Source organism: Microtus pennsylvanicus, chromosome 1, assembly GCF_037038515.1.
Source record: "Microtus pennsylvanicus isolate mMicPen1 chromosome 1, mMicPen1.hap1, whole genome shotgun sequence".
NCBI lineage: Eukaryota > Metazoa > Chordata > Mammalia > Rodentia > Cricetidae > Microtus > Microtus pennsylvanicus.
The window spans coordinates 54,157,937-54,179,768 of NC_134579.1; positions in this window are offsets into that span (position 1 = coordinate 54,157,937).

Here is a 21,832-nt window from a genome sequence, read left to right on the forward strand (position 1 = left end):
GAGATCATAAAGCATTTTTTTTTCATGTAGCCCACAGTTGCTGTTAAGCTGAGAGTAGCAGAAAACCCTGTGCCCTTCCTAAACCTGCAAAACAAGTGTCTGTTGGAGGTAGCAGAATGTTCTCTGTGCAGTCTTGCCAGCTTCATGTGCCTAGTGATTAACAGAAAAATAAAACTCTGTATGTTCTGCATATGACCTAATTCTTGGAAGGGTTATGTAATGTAGTCTTCTGCCTCTTCTGTTTGTAGCTGAATTGTCCTGTTTACATCTGTTCAAGACCCATCCTACAGGTAAGTAGGGGAATGTGGATTATCACAGATATAGCTACAAGAGTTTCAGAACTCAAAAGTAGCCCTATTCTAACTAGGGAGATGATGCAGTGGGTAAACCACTTGCTGCATAAGCATGGGGACCCGGATTTGAATCTCCAGAACCTTATCACTGCATTGTTGTGGGGTAAAGGACAATCCCAGGCTAGCTCCTGGTGCAACGAGAGATTTCATTTCAAGGAAATAAGGTAGAGAGTGATAGAGTAAGACACCAGACTTCCTCATTTGGCCCCCGTCAGTTATATACCCAATGCAAAGGTATGTGCATGTAAAATACAAATCAAGTACACAACACATACTCTGTCTGTGTGTCTGTCTCTCTCTTTTTCATGTACACACACACCCACACCCACATACATGCATGCATGCATGCGTGCACACACACACAGACACACACATTTGCACAGAGGATTTAAAAGAAAGAAAAAGGCTTTCTCATTCAGAAACCAGAATCAATACTGAGCTGTGTATATGATGTATATGAAATAAGCTTGGTCCCAGACATACTTCACCACCTAAGTTCCACACATGTTTTCTTTAGTAAGTGGGACTGAATGCAGTTCATGCCTTCAAGTTTCCAAGAATCGTCCAGACATCTGGCATTCCTCTACCTTTGTCATAATACTGAATAAAGGATGTGGGCACGAGAGAAAGCCTGTGTGCACACTTTGTTTTCTTTGTTATCAAGGAGATTAATTCCGTGTTTATTTTATAGCTTCTGAAAATTCAGAAGTTAAAAAAAATAATCTTATTCAGTTTCATCTTGACAGACCAAAGCCTTCCTAAGTAGTCTGGCAACTGGTAAAGCTTCTTTCTACTTTCTTCTCAGTTCAGGACTCTTTCCCCCATTTGAGCACCAACTTTATGACGCAGTCATCATAAAGGAAATGCTTTTCAGCTGCAGAGAGGTGATCCCCATCTTAAATCTTCTCAACTATAAACATCAGGCTTTCATAATGAATTGTTCGAAGGTGGGCAGTCCAGGGCTGGTTAATATAAAACATCATAGAGAACCTGTGGTCCTTCGGTCTTCTTCATCTATGAAGGCACTGCTGTGGCTCCAGAACAGAGATAAGGACCGGGCATGTCAATACCTCGTGTTCCTTCATATCAGTGAGGACATTTTCCTTTATGTGTCAGCAATCATCCTCTCATGTTTTGGTGGCTAAAACTGCCAAATGCTGGTGTAGGATTTCCTTGATTGGCTCAGTCAAGATTGTTCTCTGTAGTTGGAATACAGTTGGAAACAAGCTTAAATTTTTCCTTTCGGCTTTAAATAAAAAGGTAATAACAAAACAAGAGAAAAAGTTAAAAAAAACTCTTCTATATTTATTCATTGTCAAAAGTATTAGCCTTGAAGCAATGGCTGGCGTTTAGATCAATCAGAACCTCCAATAAAACTATATGACTTTCTTTTTTTTCTCGCTTAGTAGCACAAGCTTAAATTCACCACAGAGATCATTTCAATGAAAAGAGAAAGACCATGAACCTGAACATTTTATGTATTTGTTCTCATTGATATCAAATGACAACTTTAAATATGTTTAATAGAAAGCTCATTTCAATCAACTTTCCTAATGTTGTTCTCACACAGTCAGGCTGCGAGTTAGAAATTGCTGGATGACTGTGTCTGTAAGCATCATTGACAGTAAAGACAACAAAAAGCAGTTTTAAATTGTGCAAGAGATACTACGACTAAAACCCTCTACACACGCTATATTATCTCATTGTTAAATATAGCATGTACTCTCTATACTGTGTAATGTGTTTGGGTAAGAATGCTGAACTGACCAGCATGACTTTATTTTCATATGAACTTTTAGGAGAAGTCAAGATACCACAGTAACATGTTTTAAATGTGTCTTGCTGGCTGTGAAATGCCAGGCATCATTTACTTTCAGCCTCTTTAAGATAGAGAGGACTCTAGTGTTGTTATTACTGTACTTAGCTTAAGCCAGGCACAAAGTGCATGAATCTGCCAGACAAAGGACTGCTAGTGGAGACCAAGGAATATTATATTTTAGAAATAATATGCCTTGCCTTTGTGAGTTGCACACAGTCTGAACACTGGATCCTTGCAAACATTTTATAAAGGCATAAATAAGCCATTTGTGACTTCAAATTGCAACCATCTTGAGAAGCCTGAAAGCTGTTCCAGAAAGGAAATGCCAAATTTATCTCAAGTTAGTACAAAAGGCAACACTTGTCTGTTGGCTAGACTGTAAAGCTGCACACTTGGGAGGATCTTCAGGGTTAAAATAATAGCCTCGTGCTTTGTGCAATTTTAGTTTGATTGTTGCCTATCTAGGGAGCTAATAGAAAATCAAATAAGACTGCAAAACCTCAAGTTTTTCAAACACTTTTCTATGGGTTGAGCAAAAAGAACAGGACAGAAAAATAGAAGTGACTTAAGAACTGGAGGTAGCAGCTAGATTTCTTCTTCTCTGATACAGTGTTTAAAGCACTACACGTTCACATTTCTACGGATTTCATTTGCAATTTACAAAATACGATGTGGGATTAGAGAAGCAATAAACTGTGCATATCACGTAGGAACTGTGTTAGTTGTTCTTTAACAAAAATAGACATCCTAAAATGTGGTAAGGACTTAGAAGTTGGCCCAATGTATCTGCACAACGTTGTCAGCTATGTCAGTAAATGAAATCTTAGGTTTGCCCCTTCAATTGCTTGAAAGGATTATTTTTCGCTGAGTCATGAGTTGTTGAGTTGAAACCATGGTGGCTGTTTGAAGATTTATTTGGTCTCTTGTCTTTATGAACTGTAAAACATGTGACATCTCCTTGGTTTGGAGAGGGAAGAATTCTTTTTCTGTTTGCTCTTTATTGTGGTGTTTTTCTTATAAGATATATGTCAAGTCAATGTAGTTTGAATAGAACTGTCTTCAAGGCAGGGGTTCAGGTATGTTTTTGTACAATCTACTTTTGTTGTCGTTTTGTATGGTTCTGGAAGAAAGTGTGGTGAGAAGAAAATCCTCATCTTGGAAAATTGGCAACAGACCCTGCATCTGTTGTTCTGGATCTTCTGAGATGAAACAAGGTAGAACTTCACATGTGGTTATTTTAAGCATCATCACTGAGGTATAACAGCGTTAAAATTATGTAGCTTATTCGCTGGAAATAACCTATCATAAAAGGACAAGAGTAAAGACCAGAAGATTTATTAAGGAAGAGTTGATTTGTGTCAGTCTCTGGTCAACTTTCTTTATTTTCTTCTTTCTAGCTGCATTCCTGCACTACACTCTGTGGTACTACAATCATCCGTCATTCTTTGCATGCCGGCTTGCCGGGTTTACTCTGAGGTGAACACGGCTGTGCTCTCTTTTGTGAACTGCAGCACTCTTAGTTTTAGAAAGCAGATGGGGAGCTCAGTGTGAACAAAATGTCATGCAGCTTGACCCCATCCCCTCTGAGGAGGCCTAGCTTCAGACAGCTGCCATGGCTCATCTGAAGGTAGAGCAGACGCTAGCTGATCCTGCAATTATCATCAGATTTAAGGCTGAGAACGACAGCAGGAGAAAAGTTAGTTTGACTTAACTTCGACTCGACACACATCTCTCAATTAGTTTTCTGGTCTTTGTAGCTGTCTCTGACCTGCTTCTCAGTGAGATTCTCATCTCTTTCACTTCATCCAAAGTCCTGCCATTGTCACCGTAAATTGACCCTTTTCTCTGATTTTTTTTTTAGATTGAGCTATCACCCTCCTGAATTTCCTAAATAAAAAATTTTATATGATTCTTTTGTGTTTTTTTTCCCTTGCATTTGCGTATTTTCCTAAATCTCAGACATTCACATTTTGCAAAATCCCTAGTATTTTGGCAGTGGGAAGTAAAACATTTTGGTAGTAAGAAATGTCCTGTAAGCTTTCTTACCTTGTTTTATTAAATATATGGTGACATGTCTCCCAAGTATCCTTAGTCTTTCTTGGTGAAGAAGGACGCTTAAAAGAAATGCCACACTAGCTCAGAATGGAGTATAATAGAGGGTTATTTATTTATGGGTAGACTCACAGATCACAGTCTTCTGATGGAATGGGGAACAGTAACCACAGGCAGAAAAGAGGCTGGATGCACACTTTACATTGGCATATATAATACGAGAGGCCACGCTCAAGTGGGCAGGTAACTTAAAGGCTACTGGCCACAGGAATTCCTACAGCAACTTGGGTTTAATCTACCTTATGGAGTTTTAAGAATTTTAAGGTGGCTAAAATTCCTATTGAGAAAGAGGCCTGGTCAGTCGTCCTCATCAGCTTAGACCATGAAACCCAATATGGATGAGTTCAACAGAACCGCCTTATACGAGCTGCCCATGCATGCTTCAGCATTGCTAGGGCATAAATTTCAATTTTTGTTAAAGTACCTATTACTGGAAATATGTTGGATGTATCTGATGAGCTAACTGCATTATTTCCCCTTTAAATTCCCTAAATGAATATGCTTGGCATGATTCTTTTCCTCGGTATTTGCACATTTTCCTGGAAGAAATACATTCATTCTTAGGAAACTGAGAAGTTTGACGGTATCTACTGAATTCAAACTTGTCAGTGTGGTTGATTATCATTCTCTCCTTTCCATTCCCTAGGACAAACTTCTAGTTGCAATTTCTACTCTTCTTTGAAAATGTGATATTGAGTCTTCACTTTGTAAATAATAGACCTCGTGTCTATGTGTCAAAACCTAAGCCTCTTCTTTTGTGTTTCTGTCTCACATTCTTTCTATATTTTCCTATGAGTTTTCGAAGCAGTATTTTTTATATAATTCTATAATCTTTTAAAAAGCAAGTGTAGGATTTGAGTTGTGATCCCTCTTGCTGATTGGGTATCTGTGACAGCATCACTGGATTTTTGCATTTATGGAAATCTCATACAGACTCGAAGTTCCCCGATGGCAGGAAGCAAATTTTCTGTCTTTTCTAAATCTATAGCACCTGCAATTGTGAAGGACATTGGGAGTAATTGATAAACAGTGTGTTAGTTGAGTAATGGTTTGCAAGTTTGCCCCCTGAATTTTTTTGTATGTACATCTTTGGAAAATGTCCAAGACAAAGAGAAAATAAAATTTCATTTATTCTTTAGATTCTTTTATAGCTTAAAATAGCTAATTAAGAATAAAATTCCCTATTTAAGAAGCTGGCAAAGGAAACAATACAGTGTTCATCCAGACAAGAATAATTTTTATCCTATGTGAAGACTATTTTCTTTTTTCTCTCATTACTTAATTCCTTTCCTGAGCTACTAAGCTCTGTTTGATTCTCTCCTATGTGAAAATCTCTCTCTCTATGTATAGCAATGCCCCTTCCCGTTTTCCAAATTCATGCAGTATATTTGGTTCATGTCTTGCAGCCACACCACGTAACCCCTTATTGTTACTTGAAAATACCAGGGCCTTTGCAGCTATGTCAGAACTATTTCCTTTGCTGTTCTGTTCGCCTGGAACATTCTTCCTCCTCGATCTACTCCCTCTTTATATCCTGGAGGCAAAATGCTAGCATGCCCCCTAAGTCGCCTCTCCCTTCACCAGTGTATTTAAAGGATGGCCTTATGTTCTAATGTTACCTTTTGTTACATTATTTTCTACCCACTCCCCTATTTTGTCACACTAGCTTACAGCCTGAAGTCACCATACTGCCTCTTTGCTGACTCCATGGTTGCTGTCTTGGTGCACTAGAATGTATGTTGTACAGTGTGGCTGGGTCCTGTAATCTATGCTGATCACTTTACTTCTATTACTTACAAGAGCACCTGACATCCACCCGACACCCACAAATTACCACATGAATAGTAAGGTGACAGTTTAAGCTACAAAATATATGCATTCTGTATTGAGAAATAATACAACACCTGAAAGTGAGAGTGTATGCTTGGGCTATGAAAAGCTGGTCACTTATTTATTTTCCACAGAAAGAAAAGTAGCCTCAGTAAAGTTAGTCTCATATAATAACCCAATTACTTTGATAAAGCAGGGTTTCATTTCTCCCCAGCTGTGAAAGGACTAATGGATCCTGAGTCTATGTGTTTTTCTTCCATGCATTTCCTGTCTATTGTATAACAGACGAAATGAAAAGAATTATTTTAATAGTTGCTAATGTTTTCAAGCAAAAGTAAAACATGTCTTGGCCTCGGAGCTTGCCAGGGTTTCTGACTCACTCTGCCAGTCAGTGTGGAGAGGAAATAAAATTTACCTCTGCAATTTCAGCAGAGTCACAGAGACGTGGAAAGAAAACAGCATCTCAGTTTATAGTCTCATAACGTATGTGATGACATTCAATATATAAATTACACAAGCTCGCTAATCAAAGGAAACTTTTATACTTTCTGCTCTGGCTACTGTATGATGTTGTTCTCATCACTGTTTGTTAGCTGTGTCCTTATTTATCTCCCATGGTCAGCTTTCCAGCCCTTTCAGTATAGAGTTCTGAATTCTCAGCAATGGTCTTATCTCTTCTTCCACATCCCCGTCGACACTTTCTATGCTTTATATTAATTATTTTATTCCAAGGTCAAGCTCAAGTTTTACATGCTCTAGGAATTGATTGCTTCTAATCTTAGTTTTTAAAGTTTTGATTTGAATTCCTATTATTTATTTTTATAAGAACTTTTACATTTTACAAATATTGATGTGTCTTTTGTTTCTAGGAAGAATGTAACATTCTCTGAAGGAAGAAACATTCCATGCCTTTCCTCTTCAACTGCAGTCACTCCCAACATGGCCTGACTCCATTATGAACGTGGGCTGAAAAAATGCACATTGAGCTGAAAAAAGTATTGCAAGTGGTGTTGAAAGATGTAACATGAATCCAGGGTCTCATGAAGGTCAATTAAGACTGTGTTTCCAACCCTCTTAGTCACTTGATTTTTGAAGACAACTTCAGAGGAATTAGAAAGCTAAATTTTCAAATCATTTTTTTCTTACAAAATTGGGTATGTTGATAAGAATGATCATTCCACAACAACTTGTGACAGAAGTTGAGTAAAATCTTGGATATTAGGTAATTTACATTATGCTAATTAGTTGAATCTTTTATTTTAATTCTTAAGACAATAATAACCAACAGAGAGAGAAGAGGAGAGGAGAGAAAGGGGGAGAGAGAGAGAAAGAGAGATAGAGATAGATAGATAGATAGATAGATAGATAGATAGATAGATAGATAGATAGATAGAGGAAATATTCTTTCTATGTTCTTTCTGAAGACTAGATATACTCAAATTCTAATTGTTGTCTGCAAGTGGGTGGCCTCAGACCAGGAAGCATTGCAGTGTGATGACTCAGTTCAAGCAGTGCAGCGAGATGGGAAAATCACTTTTTTTTTGTACTCAGGTCATCAAAGGGTTGAATGATGACTACCCCATATTGGTGAGGGACATCTTGTCTACAAATCAGTGCACTGAACCATCAGTTTTAATATGAAAAACCAGCACAGACCAACCTGATATAAATTTAATTTGACAACTCATATAAACATATAAAACAAATCATCATATATCTTTAATTGAGTTAACTTTGTTTTCCATGGGGAAGGCGTACATACAGCTCCGAAATACAGTGAAAGCCAAGCAAATCTTTGAAAATTGTTTATGTCATTGAGATATGAATTAATGGAAAGAATCAATAGCCCCTTTGTTTTAGATAGCACTATATAGTTCAAAATGCCCCTTCATGTCCTGGGCTCTGTCCCTCTTCTTGTTTCTCAAAGAAGCTTGTGTTGAGTGAGAGAATGACTGGCCAGTGTGTCCATTATGGGATCCTTTTATTCCATGTGTGGGGAACTTCCTCTCACAGAATCAACTTTCTGCATTTTGATGATGACAGTGTTGCCTTTTTCTCTTTCCTTCAATAGACAGAAAACTTTAACAATACCTGGGATTTTATCCAAGCTAGAAATTTCTGGCATACTTTTATTTCTCCATTTCTCATTTAGCCCATATAGCTTCTGGTGAGCTTTTTATATCATTATTTATTTTGGTAAGCCTTTAAAGATTTACCTTTACAAAGACTTTCTAAAATTTTTTGAGGAAATACATTGACCAAAGAATATTGTTTTTTAAGAAATTATATACACATACATAGAAATTATATACATACATACAATGTGTATTATATATACATACACACACATATGCATATATGCTTATATATATGCATATATCTTGAGCTAAAAATTAAAATCAATACCTTAGTCTAGGTAATCAGAACCCAGCAAAAGGTTCCATTCATTTTTCCTACTCTAGGCCGTTCTGTGAATATGGCTCTCCTTTGAGTGTATATATTTGCAGTAGAGTTTTACTGTGAATCTGGCCTTGAGACAAACAAGGAAGTGACATGTTCATATTTTCCTCCAGCATCACAAAGACAAATATGACTGTTAGTGATGCTGACTGAAATGGAAATTGACAATGTTAGTGCAGTTTCAGTGAATTATCTTTTATGTCAGCAATGAAGTAAAGAATATCCCTTTATTTAGCCTAGTTTTATCCAGAGGTTTAACTGGACATGTGGACATAATTTAGAGTTAGGATTCTTTATCTGCAAGTCCCACTTCCCCACAAAATGAATTCAAATTTAATAGACAACATAATGATAGAATCCAACTTGTATGAAGTGCCAAGTCTGCCATGCCAAATCTATCTACCTAAAAACATAAACGTTATCATCCCTGTGTGTGGACTACGGTGTCATCTTTGGTTCTGAGATGCAAATAGAATAGGATCCTATGACTCAGAACACACTTTGTTAGGAGGTTGACAGGCAAGAAGTTACGGTTCAAAGAGCTAAGGACTGCATCTTTCTCTGGTTAGTAACAGGAAAATAAAGGAACTAAGTTTCTGGGTGATTAAGAAGCACATACTTTTGGGGTTCTGGTACACAGACTACGCAGCGCTTTTGTTTCTTCACATGTCACAATGCAGGGGTGCTGGTAAGAGAGAAGTTCTGCACAGAATTTTGAGCTGTGACAGCCTAATTCTCATTGTTCAGGTAAGCTGGCCTCTTTGCACCAAATAATACATGAACAGATGGAGTGGATGCTGGGGACACACTTTGTAGGAGACACTTCATTATATCCTTAGTTCAGAAGTTTATATGCGGATAGGCAAGGCTCCTCTCAGTTGCATCTTTCTCTGTAGAACTTCTTGCACCATTTGGGATCACTATGGTTTTATCTAAAATTTTCTAAATGCAGGAATCTATTACAAAGAGAATTACTACATTAGGTCTCTAAGAATTAGAAAATGTCTATGCTGGAATAACATTTTGACAAGTGTTATTAGAGTCACATAGTAAAACCTGATTAGTACAAAATAACAGAAAGTAAAAGAGTTCAGGTCATCACGTATTCTTGATAAAAATAAATTACTTTTTTAGTGATGGTTTTGTATCATGATTGTTGAGATAGCACTCCATTTAACATGTACTATTTAGTGGTTTGTTTTTCTAAATAGCAAATAATCCTTATCATATTCAAATTTTATTCATGATCAAGAGTCACTGAAATGAAGAGAATTATTGTTTGATACTATAATAAGGAAATACCATTCAGTCTTCAATGAGGAGAAATCTGAGTGAATCGTTAGTGCAATACAATGGGGAACTCAGTATCTCTCTGGCATAGAGTAAGAACATCCTATTCAGAGAGAAGAAGTTGAAGGTTAAAAGATTAAAGCTGAGAGTAAATATTGAGTCACAAACAACTTAAAGATACACTTGCCTCAGGAGACCCAAACTCAATATTACTGTTGTTTCAAAGTACCTTGGCAATAGATTCACATTTCCTCTTAAAATTAAAGTGTACTGCTCAAAACAAGCAGCAGTAATAAGAGCAGCGCCTCCCAAATGAAGATGGCTCACCCCTGACGCCTTTGATGATGTTTAAATGCAGCATTCAGTGAAAGTATTGAGCTCTCTTCAGAGTTGCAGTAAAGGTTTTCCCTTATTTCCCACACACCCTTATGTCACCTTCAAGATATAAATGCGTTTTGGTTAAATGTCATCCAGAGGGATACTTTCTGTTGCTGTTCAACTCTGGATGCAGTTTGCATGATGAAGATAGTGTCGTGGCTACCAGATACTTTCCTCAGGATCAGGCATCACTTTGACACCAGTGCCTCTTGAAAGACTATAGGTTGATTCCCCTTCTCCTTTTAGAGTTGAACATTTTAATAATGATGTACCTGAAACATGATGATGTCCCAATATCAGCCTTGGTATGGTACTCAAATTCTTTCCCTTGGGCATATTGAAAGTTTAAGGATGTGTTTCTGTCCTGGTGTGCTCTTTCTAGTGGTATCATGGCAGTCTCCTTCAGTATCTTAATTTCCAAGGCAGTGCACTGTAAGCCTTCCCACAGCATTCTTCTTCAAATCCCAGTTCTGTTTAACAAGGGCAGTGCCTCTCTAGGGAACTGGCTGCTCTCCTTGAACTTGCTTAATGGGAAACTAAGTATAACCAACAAAGGTAACAATCTGAGCAGAGACAGTTTTCACTTGAGGAATACTAACTCTTAACTCTATGTAAATCTGCCTTGGTCTTTGTCAAGTGTTGGGAGTATTATCTTTTCTTGTGTCCTAAAAAAAGATTTGCTTTTCTAAATGCACGGAAACATGGACTTGCAGAGGAATGTTCTTGAAACACTAACTTGTATTAGATTTTTTTTTCCTCTGAAACTCCAAACTCTCTTAACTTATAGAGAGATAAAACATCATCATCTACTCATTTTCTCTAATTCTTTTTCCCGCTTGCCTCTAGGGGAATAAAAAATTAGAAAAAAAGTTGGCAGCACATTAAAGACACAAGGCAGAGAAAAATGTAGGTTCCTGGAATGTTTAAGGAAGATGGACATCATCTGCTTTGGGGAACTGCCTAACAGAATTTTGCTGGTGCATTAGTTATCCAAATTACTCTTTGCTTTTATCGCTCCGACAATATACAGCTGGATTGTTAAATGATGTGCACTTTTTTTCCCCCAAGAGGAGAATTGGGCACTTAATCAGGTCAATAATTATTCACGCATTAGCACGGTCTTCCTCTTAAAGTGTAGCAGTGACTCACTGGGTATATAGTCATTATTACTGATTAGCACGAAATTATTTTTGCGCATCAGTGGTTCATGTGAAAACAGCTAAATTTATTATGCTGAGTTATTTAACAGTTGGAGCATGTGATGAATCTGGTGTCACTGTTCTGCCTGAAGACAGAATCTTTCTACACATACCAGTAGATAACCACGGGGCTGAGTGGCAGTTAGTGTGCTGTTCTTATAGAACCAGTAGATGACCATCAGACACAACACTTGGGGTTAGAGAGATGACTCAGTGGTTAAGAGCATTGACTGCTCTTCTAGAAGACCCAGGTTTGATTCTTAGTGCCCACATGGCAGTTCACAACTGTCTTTAACTCCATATCCATAGAATTTGATACCATCTTCTGACCTCTGCGGGCACTAGGAATGCAAGTAGTACATAGACATACGTGCAACAAAACACCTATATTCATAAAACTCTATACATATCTTTTGCTTTACACCTATTATCCACTTAGGAGTGAGTGCATATTGTGTTTGTCTTTCTGAGGGGAGGGGCTTGGTCCTGCCTCAACTTGGTATGCCAGATGTTGTTGACTCCTCAAGGAAAGCCTTACCCCTTTTGAGGAGAGGATGGGAAGTAGGAAAGATGGAGGTGGAGAATGAGAGAAACGGAAGGAGGGGTACTTGGGTTGGTGTGTAAAATGAAAAAAATAAAATAAAATAAAAACTTAAAAGATATGCATATTAATAAATAAAAAACATTGTAGAGTAACTGTAGTAGATGAATCGTACAACTAACAGACGCAACCTCTGAAGTTACTATGAATGCTTACTATGAACATTAATAGTGGGATTTCTCAATGAAGCTCCCCTATTAGTTGGTGGATTTATCTGGTAAAGAAATAAATGGAGAACAAAAAAGTGTTAGCCATTGGAAAATTTACAAGAAGATTTAAACTATAGAGAAGAAAACTAAAAGATAAAAGTAAGAGAGAGCAAGAATAGCTGTGAAAAACGAGAGACAGGGATGATTCTATTTGAAATGCTAATTAGACGCAAGTTGATGAAAGAGCTCAACTTTTCTTTAACTTATGCTGATTTTAGTATCAGAAATGAAATATAAATATGCAATCCATTTTAATATTTTAAGAAGAAATTTTGGAAAACATTGCTAGTAATGATCCATTTGTAAACTAGGTAACTGTATTTAAAGATGATAAATTTATTGACTTGGTCTTCACTGTGACATTGTTTAACTCTCCCTACTCCTACTTTACAGAATCAGAACAGAATTTTATAAATGATATCAGAACAACATTTAATTTAACTGCAAGCATTCAGATCACATGACTAAAATACAGATTCTCATTTGATCTTGGCCACAACATTGCTCTCATACTTAAAAGAAATACCTTAGAAACAACATCATCAAAGATCAAACTCACATTCAGATTTCCTCATTTATATAACTGAGGTCAAAACAAGGTCAAAACATGGTGTTCCTCTTTCATATCTTTCATTTTTTTATTTGCAGATGATAAAAGATGCCACTAGGAAAGTTCTGCTGATGATAGGTACACACAGCAAAGTCATAAGACACAAAATTAACCCACACAAATCAGTATGTATACATGGCAAGCACACAAAGAAATTAGCCAGGAAAATAGTGCAGTCCACAAAAGCTTCTGTTGTCCTTTCCGAGTTTCTTGGTTGTTTTTTTTTTTTTGTGATGATTATATTTTATTTAAAATGTACTAAAAAGGAAGAAAATTAAATACAAAACTTTAGGATTTTTCCCCCAATACTCATGTTTTGCTCACAGCTTTCTGGTATTTTGTGCTGGTTGTTGTTAGTGACAACATACTCAGGCTGTTGGACAACCTGAGGCAGAGGCAAAATGAGAATAGAACCTAGAATTGTTTTTTTTTTCTTAAAACTATTTTATCTTTATTGAAAACAAAAAGACCAGAGATGAATAATTGTTGGGGGGAGGACCTTGGACTTCCCACAGGGCAGGGAACCCTGACTGCTCTTTGGGCTCGAGAGGGAGGGGGAGGGGAGCGGAGGAGGGGGAGGGAAATGGGAGGCAGAGGCAGGGAGGAGGCAGAAATTTTTAATAAAAAATAAAAATAAAAAAAAATCTTTAGGCTTACCATGGAATTATTATAGTGTATTTGGTACAATTATTCTTGGTTGTTTTAAATTTCTTCCAGAAGACTTGGTTCCTTTCTGCTTCTTCCTGACAACTAATTTGGTCTCAGAATCTTTGAAACTTGCTAATCTGAGAATCTTCTTTTTAGCTTGTCTCATCTATGAATGAGTCTCAACAATCTTTATTGTTTACTACTGGGAGGGAGGGACCTAGAGAATCTTGTTCTTTTCAGGTACTTCCTGAGGCTGTGTTGACTTTTACCTTCTGCCTTAAAGCCTCTAGGAGAATGGAGTGTTTCCATAATGGAAGAAACTGGTACACTATAGATGGATTTGATGTCTTTGTGGACTGTACCATTTTGTATATCTTTCAATGTCTACTATCTCTTTATTTTTATTTAATTTTAATTTTTATTTATTTAATTTAATTTTTATTTTCATGTTTGAAAAAATGAACATAGGGTTATCTGTGTGTTTTCCTCTGAAAGTATATTGTCTGATTTTACACTTTTATGTGTTGTTCTATGTTCTGTTACAGGCACACCTTTTGCTCTGTTTGGTTTGAGGATATACTTAAATGACGTCACACCCAAAGTAATTATATGAAAATTTAATTATATTAAATCCTTGGATCTTTTCCTTTACTCACCCTTTGAAATAATGCATGATTAATCATTGAAAGTGACTGCTATATTTTCTGAAAGACCTGTATTCCTGGATAATAGAGTATTTGAAAGACATCAATACTTGCAGATTTTCATTTTAGTGGTGCTCAGTTTCCTCACATACAATATAAAGAGGCTTTCCAAGTTGACTCTTCCTACCTTCATATGTAACTGCCATTGTCTTTAATAAATTCTAGACAATCATCTCATCTCCCATATTTCCTTTCCTGTTCCAAATGTCCTCAATAATTCCTGATTCTTCTTTGTGTAAACCGGTGTGTTTAGAAAAAAAAAAAATTGAGAGCCAACTTCCAACTACTATTGAGTTTAATCCATGGCTGCTTATTGTTTCTAGGCCTTTTGTCATTCTAGAGGACATGTTTATCACTTCCTTTAGAGGGAGTAAATTAAGAGTTTATAATGACATTTCTACTTCTAATTTATCATTATGGGCTTATAATTAACTCAATTGATTTCATAATTACTTATTTGCCTTTTGTATGATAATGCTTCTAGGCCTCTTTAGCTGATCAGAGAGTGTTTTCCTCCCTGTTTTCTATTCCATCCACCCCCCCCCCCAGGAAAATTTTACTCAGGGTGGAAAAGCAAACCACTAATTTTCTCACTTAAGTATTTTTTCTTTGCTGACTGAGCCCCTGTCTAAATATATGATGTGTCTGATTTTTTCATGAAGTCTGGTAAATGTGTTTTTTGTTTTATATCATTTTATCTTAAAATTATAAAGCACTTATGAGCTTTAAAATGTATTTAGGAAGACACTTTTCCTCACCCTCATAAGTAAATGTTGTATTAATTTTGTGGCTTAGCTTCTCATTACTTTTCAGACTCATGATGTGTGCTATATTAGTCGTATACATGATTACCAGAGAAACTGAAGTTAAGTACTTGGTCTTTTCCCTTTAAGGGTAAATCTTAGTGGTCACTCTATAGCTACCATTGCATTAGCTCCTTGGCCTTTAACACTGTCCTTGTGCTTCATGGTAGATGTTTTCTATGTTTACTCATCTAGTTTGCTATTGAAGAACGGAAATTTGTGCAATATCTTTAGCGTTTTCAAGTGTAAAATGCTTTAATGAGTAGCTTGTGCCCAATTTCAACAACACTTTTAAAGTTGAATTTCTAGAGTAAATTCTGGAAATTAGAATTTGTGGATCATAGGATAAATACATATGTAAATCTGCTATTTATTGTCCATTCAAAAATATCTTTCCACTCTTATTATAACACATTATTATATAGTAAAAACATTTTGCAGTTTCCAAGAGTGTTATTAAGGTTTTGAACTTTTAAGATATTGGTAAGTAAAAATTTGTATTTCAAATTTTTAAGTAAAATTGTAAGTAAAAAATTTATTAAACAGGGTTTTTTTTGGTTTTTTAGAGTCCAATTTTTATGTTAAATAGTTAACATTATGTTTATTATTCACATTTAATTTTTAAACATTTACTATTTGTTTATTTTGTGTCAGTGGGTGGGTCTGGAGGTCGGAAGAGATCCTGAGGAACTTTATTCTATATCCGTTTACCATGTGAGTCCAAGTCAGGTTGCCAGGACTGGCATACTCACTGCATGGCATTCTTTGCAACTCTTCCTGTGAAGAGCTGCTTTTCAGTTTTCTTTCTGCTGGAACAAGGCTAGGCTCAGGACATTTGTGAATAGTAGGAAGCTGCAGAAGTGATCTTGTGCCAGTTTTAAGTCTATGCTTCAGACATTCTGCACAGCCCATTCCGTTTCCAGGAACCCACAATGCAGACATGGAAGGGGCAGTCTGCTGCCAGGCAGGAATACATGGAACACAGAAATGAGTCCTCATTGCTAAGGACCACCTATAAGTGGAAACACACAAACCATAGGTCCTGTCAGAAATCACACATCAAAATGAGAACCTAACCTCCTAAATGTGGTGTTTAGTCATAAGAGAGTACTTCCACACAAGGACATTCAGCTTTCTCATGAGGCTTTACAATCATCTTCCCCATGTAGTATATAATTTGATTAATGGATAAACTTACTTTTTTTGCTGTGAATTTCTACTTCTTTTAAATTAGCTTTTTCCCCTTTTGTTTTGATTTCTTCTTACTGTTTGTTTTCCCACAAATTAACATAATTTTAAATAGCAGCAACCACATTGGGCCTAGGATTTTATTTTTTTCTGTTTTAATTTATCTCTATATAATAAACATTTTTTGCTTAATAGTGCTTATAATTACAAATTTTAATTACAAATCCTATTATATCCCTAAGTTTGACAACATTTTCTAATCCTTTCTAAACATTTATTTTGTTTGTTGTCACCACAGATAATTCTATAGCAAACCACATTTATTTTATTGAATTGGTTTCTCTTGATAAATTTCCATGAAAGGAATTACTGTCAAAACATATAAAAACTTTATGGTTCTGCCATATTTTGACATATAGCTTTTTCAAGTAATGTAATTCAAAATGCCACCAGCAGTGCATACGAACTAGACTCTTATTAGCTGTGGATCTCTGTTTTTGCAGATTAAGACAGCTTTAATTTTTTTTTTCCCAAGCAAGTCTTAGAACCCATGACTCATGTTTACTCTACTTAATTCAGTGGCAGCTAAAGCTCTATCATTAGATTTCCTGCCCTACAAGAATATTTGTCTTGTTCTGTGGTGCCAGTTGCTCTTTGTTATTCTTTGTGTTCTTATTTAGTTTATGATTACAAGCTAAATATTCCCATATTGTCTTACATTCAGTGGTTCAATTTTAGTCATCAAAGTTGAGAAATAATCTCATTTCTATTTTTAAAATTTCCCTCTGAATTTTAATGCTTAAGTCTTTAGCATCAAGCCATTCCTCACAGGCTCAGTGCCTGTGTTCCTACCATCTCTGCACCTGTCCTTGCTGTTTTCCAGATTACAGTCTCAGAACTTTTCTATGGTACACTCACTGCTTCATGGATGTCATTGCGAAGAGTGTTTGCTGTATGTTTGGAATCTGTGGCCTTTCCGTAACTGGGGTTTCTACTCTTGTGGATGCTGTAAGAGCTGAAATACTCCGCACTGGCCCAAGCTCTCATTTTATGGATTATCTTTCATCCAGGGTAGAAATAGTGAGCCGGCATAGCTCTACAACCTTATTCCTGGTGTATTTTTGACAGATTTCACCACACACAAGAAAAGAATAAGGAGGGTGTCTCTGGTAGTCACAGGCACAACAGTATTTGTAAATTGACATTTCTGGTGTATAAATGTCAGGGGAATAAACTGTCACACATGTCTGTCGACAGTGTCATGGGATAATTTATTTTTTTCTTTTAGTGATTCTATAAGCCACCTGTATTTTCTAGAAAAGGTTTGTCTAGATAATCATACAGAATTCCTCCTTAATGCTTGGTTGGAGCTGGAAAAACTAGTTGATATATATCTAGAAGATAGGCATGTTTCTTATTAATTAATTGTTTTTGCTTGAGAAGATTTCCCAGCACCTTCTTCTAAATACAGAGAAGGGCAAACTTTTTTGAAAGACTGAACATTGAAAAGAATCAAATCTGTTTTTCCTAATGGTAGATCAATTTGAATTAAGTTTTAGATGTCAAACCATGACTAATAGTTTAAAAACACCTTTGCTATTTACATCACTGTTTTAAAGACACAGTCTATGTTTGTCTAGAGTTTTAATGTGTGGTTGCTTTTTCTCCTTCATTTTCAGATGTCTCTTTAGTTGTCAGACAACAAAACTTTATAGTTACAAAAATTCGTATAAGTGATTATGTTTGTTTCCTTTTGCTTTTTTGCCTATGACTTGGGTAGTTTATGGACTTCTAAATGTGAATATCAGCTAAATGTATTTTAGTTAAATTTAAAGATACTTTTGTTATTTCTTTAATATTTTCCCCATTTATTTTTAAACTTCTTTATTTGCAATAAATAATACATGTTGATTTTTGATAAATTCCTATTTTTTCAACTGCATTTTCCTTTGTTCTATTGTTTCATTCCATGTAGGGTAAACTAGAAATTCATCGTTGAACATTTTCTTTAATTTTATTTGGGTTTCGTCGTTTTGAAATGTGGGTGGAAGGGTATAATAATGATGTCTTTGTAGTCACATGCTTACTTACCATGCACTATACCCTGGGTTTGCTCCTAAGATTAAATAAAGCAGTATAGTTAAAAATTTAATTTTATAAGATTTTAATTGTTAAAGACTTTTCTTTTTCTTGTCTTATTATTATCTTAGTATTTGCTATCAATTTATTTGTTTATTTTTTCTGTGTACATGTTGTATGGTAATGTGCACGCCATAGTGAGCATTTGGAGTTCAAGGACCATTTCTAGCTGGCCTTTCTTTCCTTCCCCCATGTGGACCCCAGGAATCAATCTCAGTTAATCGGGACTTTTACCCATTGAGGCACCTTGATGTTTTTCCTCCTTTTAAAAAAATGTACAGAACAAAACCAAAATCAGTATCCTAATGTGGAATCAGATATCTGATATTAGATAATTATATATAGATAATAACATAGATAATCTGATATTATTGCAGTACTGAAACTAGTATTGAATGAATTAAAAATTCTTTTAATATCTTGATCTCCCTTTCTCCCTTATTTTTTTCTTTCTTTTCTTCTTCCATCTTCATGTTTCTGAATTAGTAAGTGTCTGATAATCTGAGATGTTCATTATGTAGAGAGAGGCCCTAAAAACTGATTGAGCTCTGTATCCTGAGGTCCTGAGTGAGGTTGTTTTAATTGTGGGTTTCAGTTATGAAATAATCTAGACTTTGACTATGTTGGAGAGGGTCCTTTGTTGCTAGTATCAGGAGTTTTTTTTTTTTAAATTTTCTTTCACCTAGTTTTCTTTCTATCTTCTATGTGGGTGGCAGAGACCAGAATGCTGGCACTCTGGATAACAGTGTATTTGAAACTGATAGCTAATGCCTACTTGTATCGTGAATGCTCCCTTGTGTGTCAGACTCTTAGATAAGTTCCTCTGGTTGCCACCCATCCCAGAGGCACACCTTCATATTGGGGACACACAGGAGAGGATGTATGGCTGCTGTTCTTCTGAACCCCAGCTGCAAATTTGCTCCCGCAGCCTCACATTTTCATAGAAGCCCTTGATGTTGCATACCTAGACTCCAACATGTGTGTCTGCTCAGCTCTGCTCGATAACTTTCGTCTCTCCACCCACCCAGCCTCCTTTGTCTTGCAGGTCCTTTAAAACTGTAGTAACAGTTTGCTTGGCTCCCGAAACAAATACATAAAAACTGCCACAGTGCTTAGTTTTCTTTAGCATTGACATTTGTATCATTTATTAATTTTAATGACCACAATTTTGTGATGTTTCCAATGGAGTATAAATAAATATAGATTCCAATGTCAAATTCATGATATTTAAACAGAAAAAAATTACAAAACATATATTGGAAAATTCCGAAAAGTCTTTGTGCAGATTGGATGCTTGCATCTGAGATGCCAAGAGAAATTCTGAATTGTACAAACTATCCTAGGAAATGCTATCCTACATCTAGTTTTCAAAACTGGGTATTTAGTAGAACTTGTTTCTTTCAGAATATTATATCTTCCTGTTCAGCTTATGTTTTAACAGTCAGCATTAAAATGTGTGTGTGTGTGTGTGTTCACTTATTTGCTTGACCTCTAGCTCTCTTCCCAACACTACAGAGCTGCACTGCTCCTGTCAGTCACTCTCCATAGCAATTGATTCTCTAGCTTAATTGAGACTGTGCTTCCGCAATTCCTCTTCCACATTTTCTATGCTCCAAAATATCTCTTTTCCTTGGCCTCTTGAAATTTTATTTCCTGTTGACATAATATTTTCACATAATAAATGTTAAGTCATATTGCATAATTGTTACAGATTTTCTTTGTAATATGATATATATTTTATTGTATGTAATATATAAATGGCAGCGTCTCCCCCTCTTTTCCATTCAAATAAAGAATAAATGAAATGTCCAGCAAGAGTTAAATATTGTAGGAGAGAAAGAAGATCACAAAGAGATGAAAGAGATTTATTAGATACAGAGTTTAAAGAAAAAAGAGGAGAGGAAAAAATGGAACTAAGGAGGCCATTAGGAATATGATAATACCGTGTGCGGGTGTGTGTATGTCTGTGTGTGCACACACATGTGTGTGTGCATGCACGCCAGTGTGTAATTAGATGGTTTATGTGAAAATTGAAACATTTCTTCTTGAAAATGAGCTGTTGTAAATAATTGCTAAATTATACATGGGTCACCACTGAAAGCACTTGTGCTATCATGCATACCTCATTCAAACAGGTCCAGCAGGCTTTACATACTGCACATTCTATCTCTATTATCTGTGTAATTTGAAGCATGTAGAAACACCCAATGGATTCTCTGGAATGGAGAGTTTCTGTCTGTAGAAGTCAAGACAGAGCCAATACCCAGCTGCCTATAAAGCCATCAGGAAGGACAGAGTTTGTAAAGTCATCTAAGAGTCTCTTCTATGTATTTGTTATTTTTTCAATATTTGTTTTATATGATATCTTCCTATATATAATAATTTTCGCTAAGAGAAAAGCCATTTATTAACGCTATGGAAAAAGAGGGTTGCTTCCTTTTGATAGGTATACAAGGTCTGCTTTTAAGTAAAGAAATGATTGCTAAATGCCATCTGTCAAGGTTGTTGGTCCAGTATTACCACAAACACTATTATCTATGCTGAGATTTAGGGCACGCTACTCCAAATATGGTACCCTGGTATTTGAGTAAACACCCGAAGTGGAAATGCCAGTTATACCTTCCCCAAGTGCCCTGAAGCAAGTCATAAAACTCAGGAAGAATTTTCTGGCATTCCCTTGAAGCAGGTCGTAAAGTCCTTCATTCCTAATTACAGAGATGACCTCTCTATATCCAGAGCCAAAGCTCTGCACTCTGGTGGAGAAGAAGAGGAACAAACAAACCTTAGTCATTTCTTTTGTTTATTATTATCTGATCATAACTTCATATCCACCTCTCCTTCTCTGTGACCAACCATAGCTTTAATACACCTAATATTTTTTTAAAAAAGAACATTAATATGTTATAATTTCCTTATAAATGTCTGTTTCAAATAAAACGCGTATCAAATACATTTGTATGTTTTGTTTGTTTGTTTTGGTTAGGTTTTGTCTCTTTAATTAGTCTCAACCATGAATCTAGGATGAGGGGGGAGTTTCCACTTTCTCTTGCACTTGTAAGGTTAAACCTGCTGTCCTTTGTCAGGAGACTCCCAAGATGTAGAGGACCGAGCTTTTGCTTCCAGATTGGAATTTGCTTTATGACTTCAAACCTGTTTGTTTTAGAACTTGGGGAACTATTTTTTCATATGTATTTATTTTCCAAAAATAGGAATGCTAGATTCTCAAAGGCAGTGGGGGTAATAAACAACAGGGAAAGAAGTATTTTCATTTCCTCCTTCAGAATGCCCTGGATCTCTATTTCTGGCGGCACTTTGCTACCGGCCACTAAATCATCAGCTTTACGTTGATTCATCTTTGCCTACTTGGATTTTGTTTTATGTACAGCAAATATTTAGAACAAATATTTTACACTGTTCACATTTTCAGAAACTCGAGGGTCTATGTTAGGAAAACAATAAGCTGTGATGATCTGTTTTATTCCCATAAGA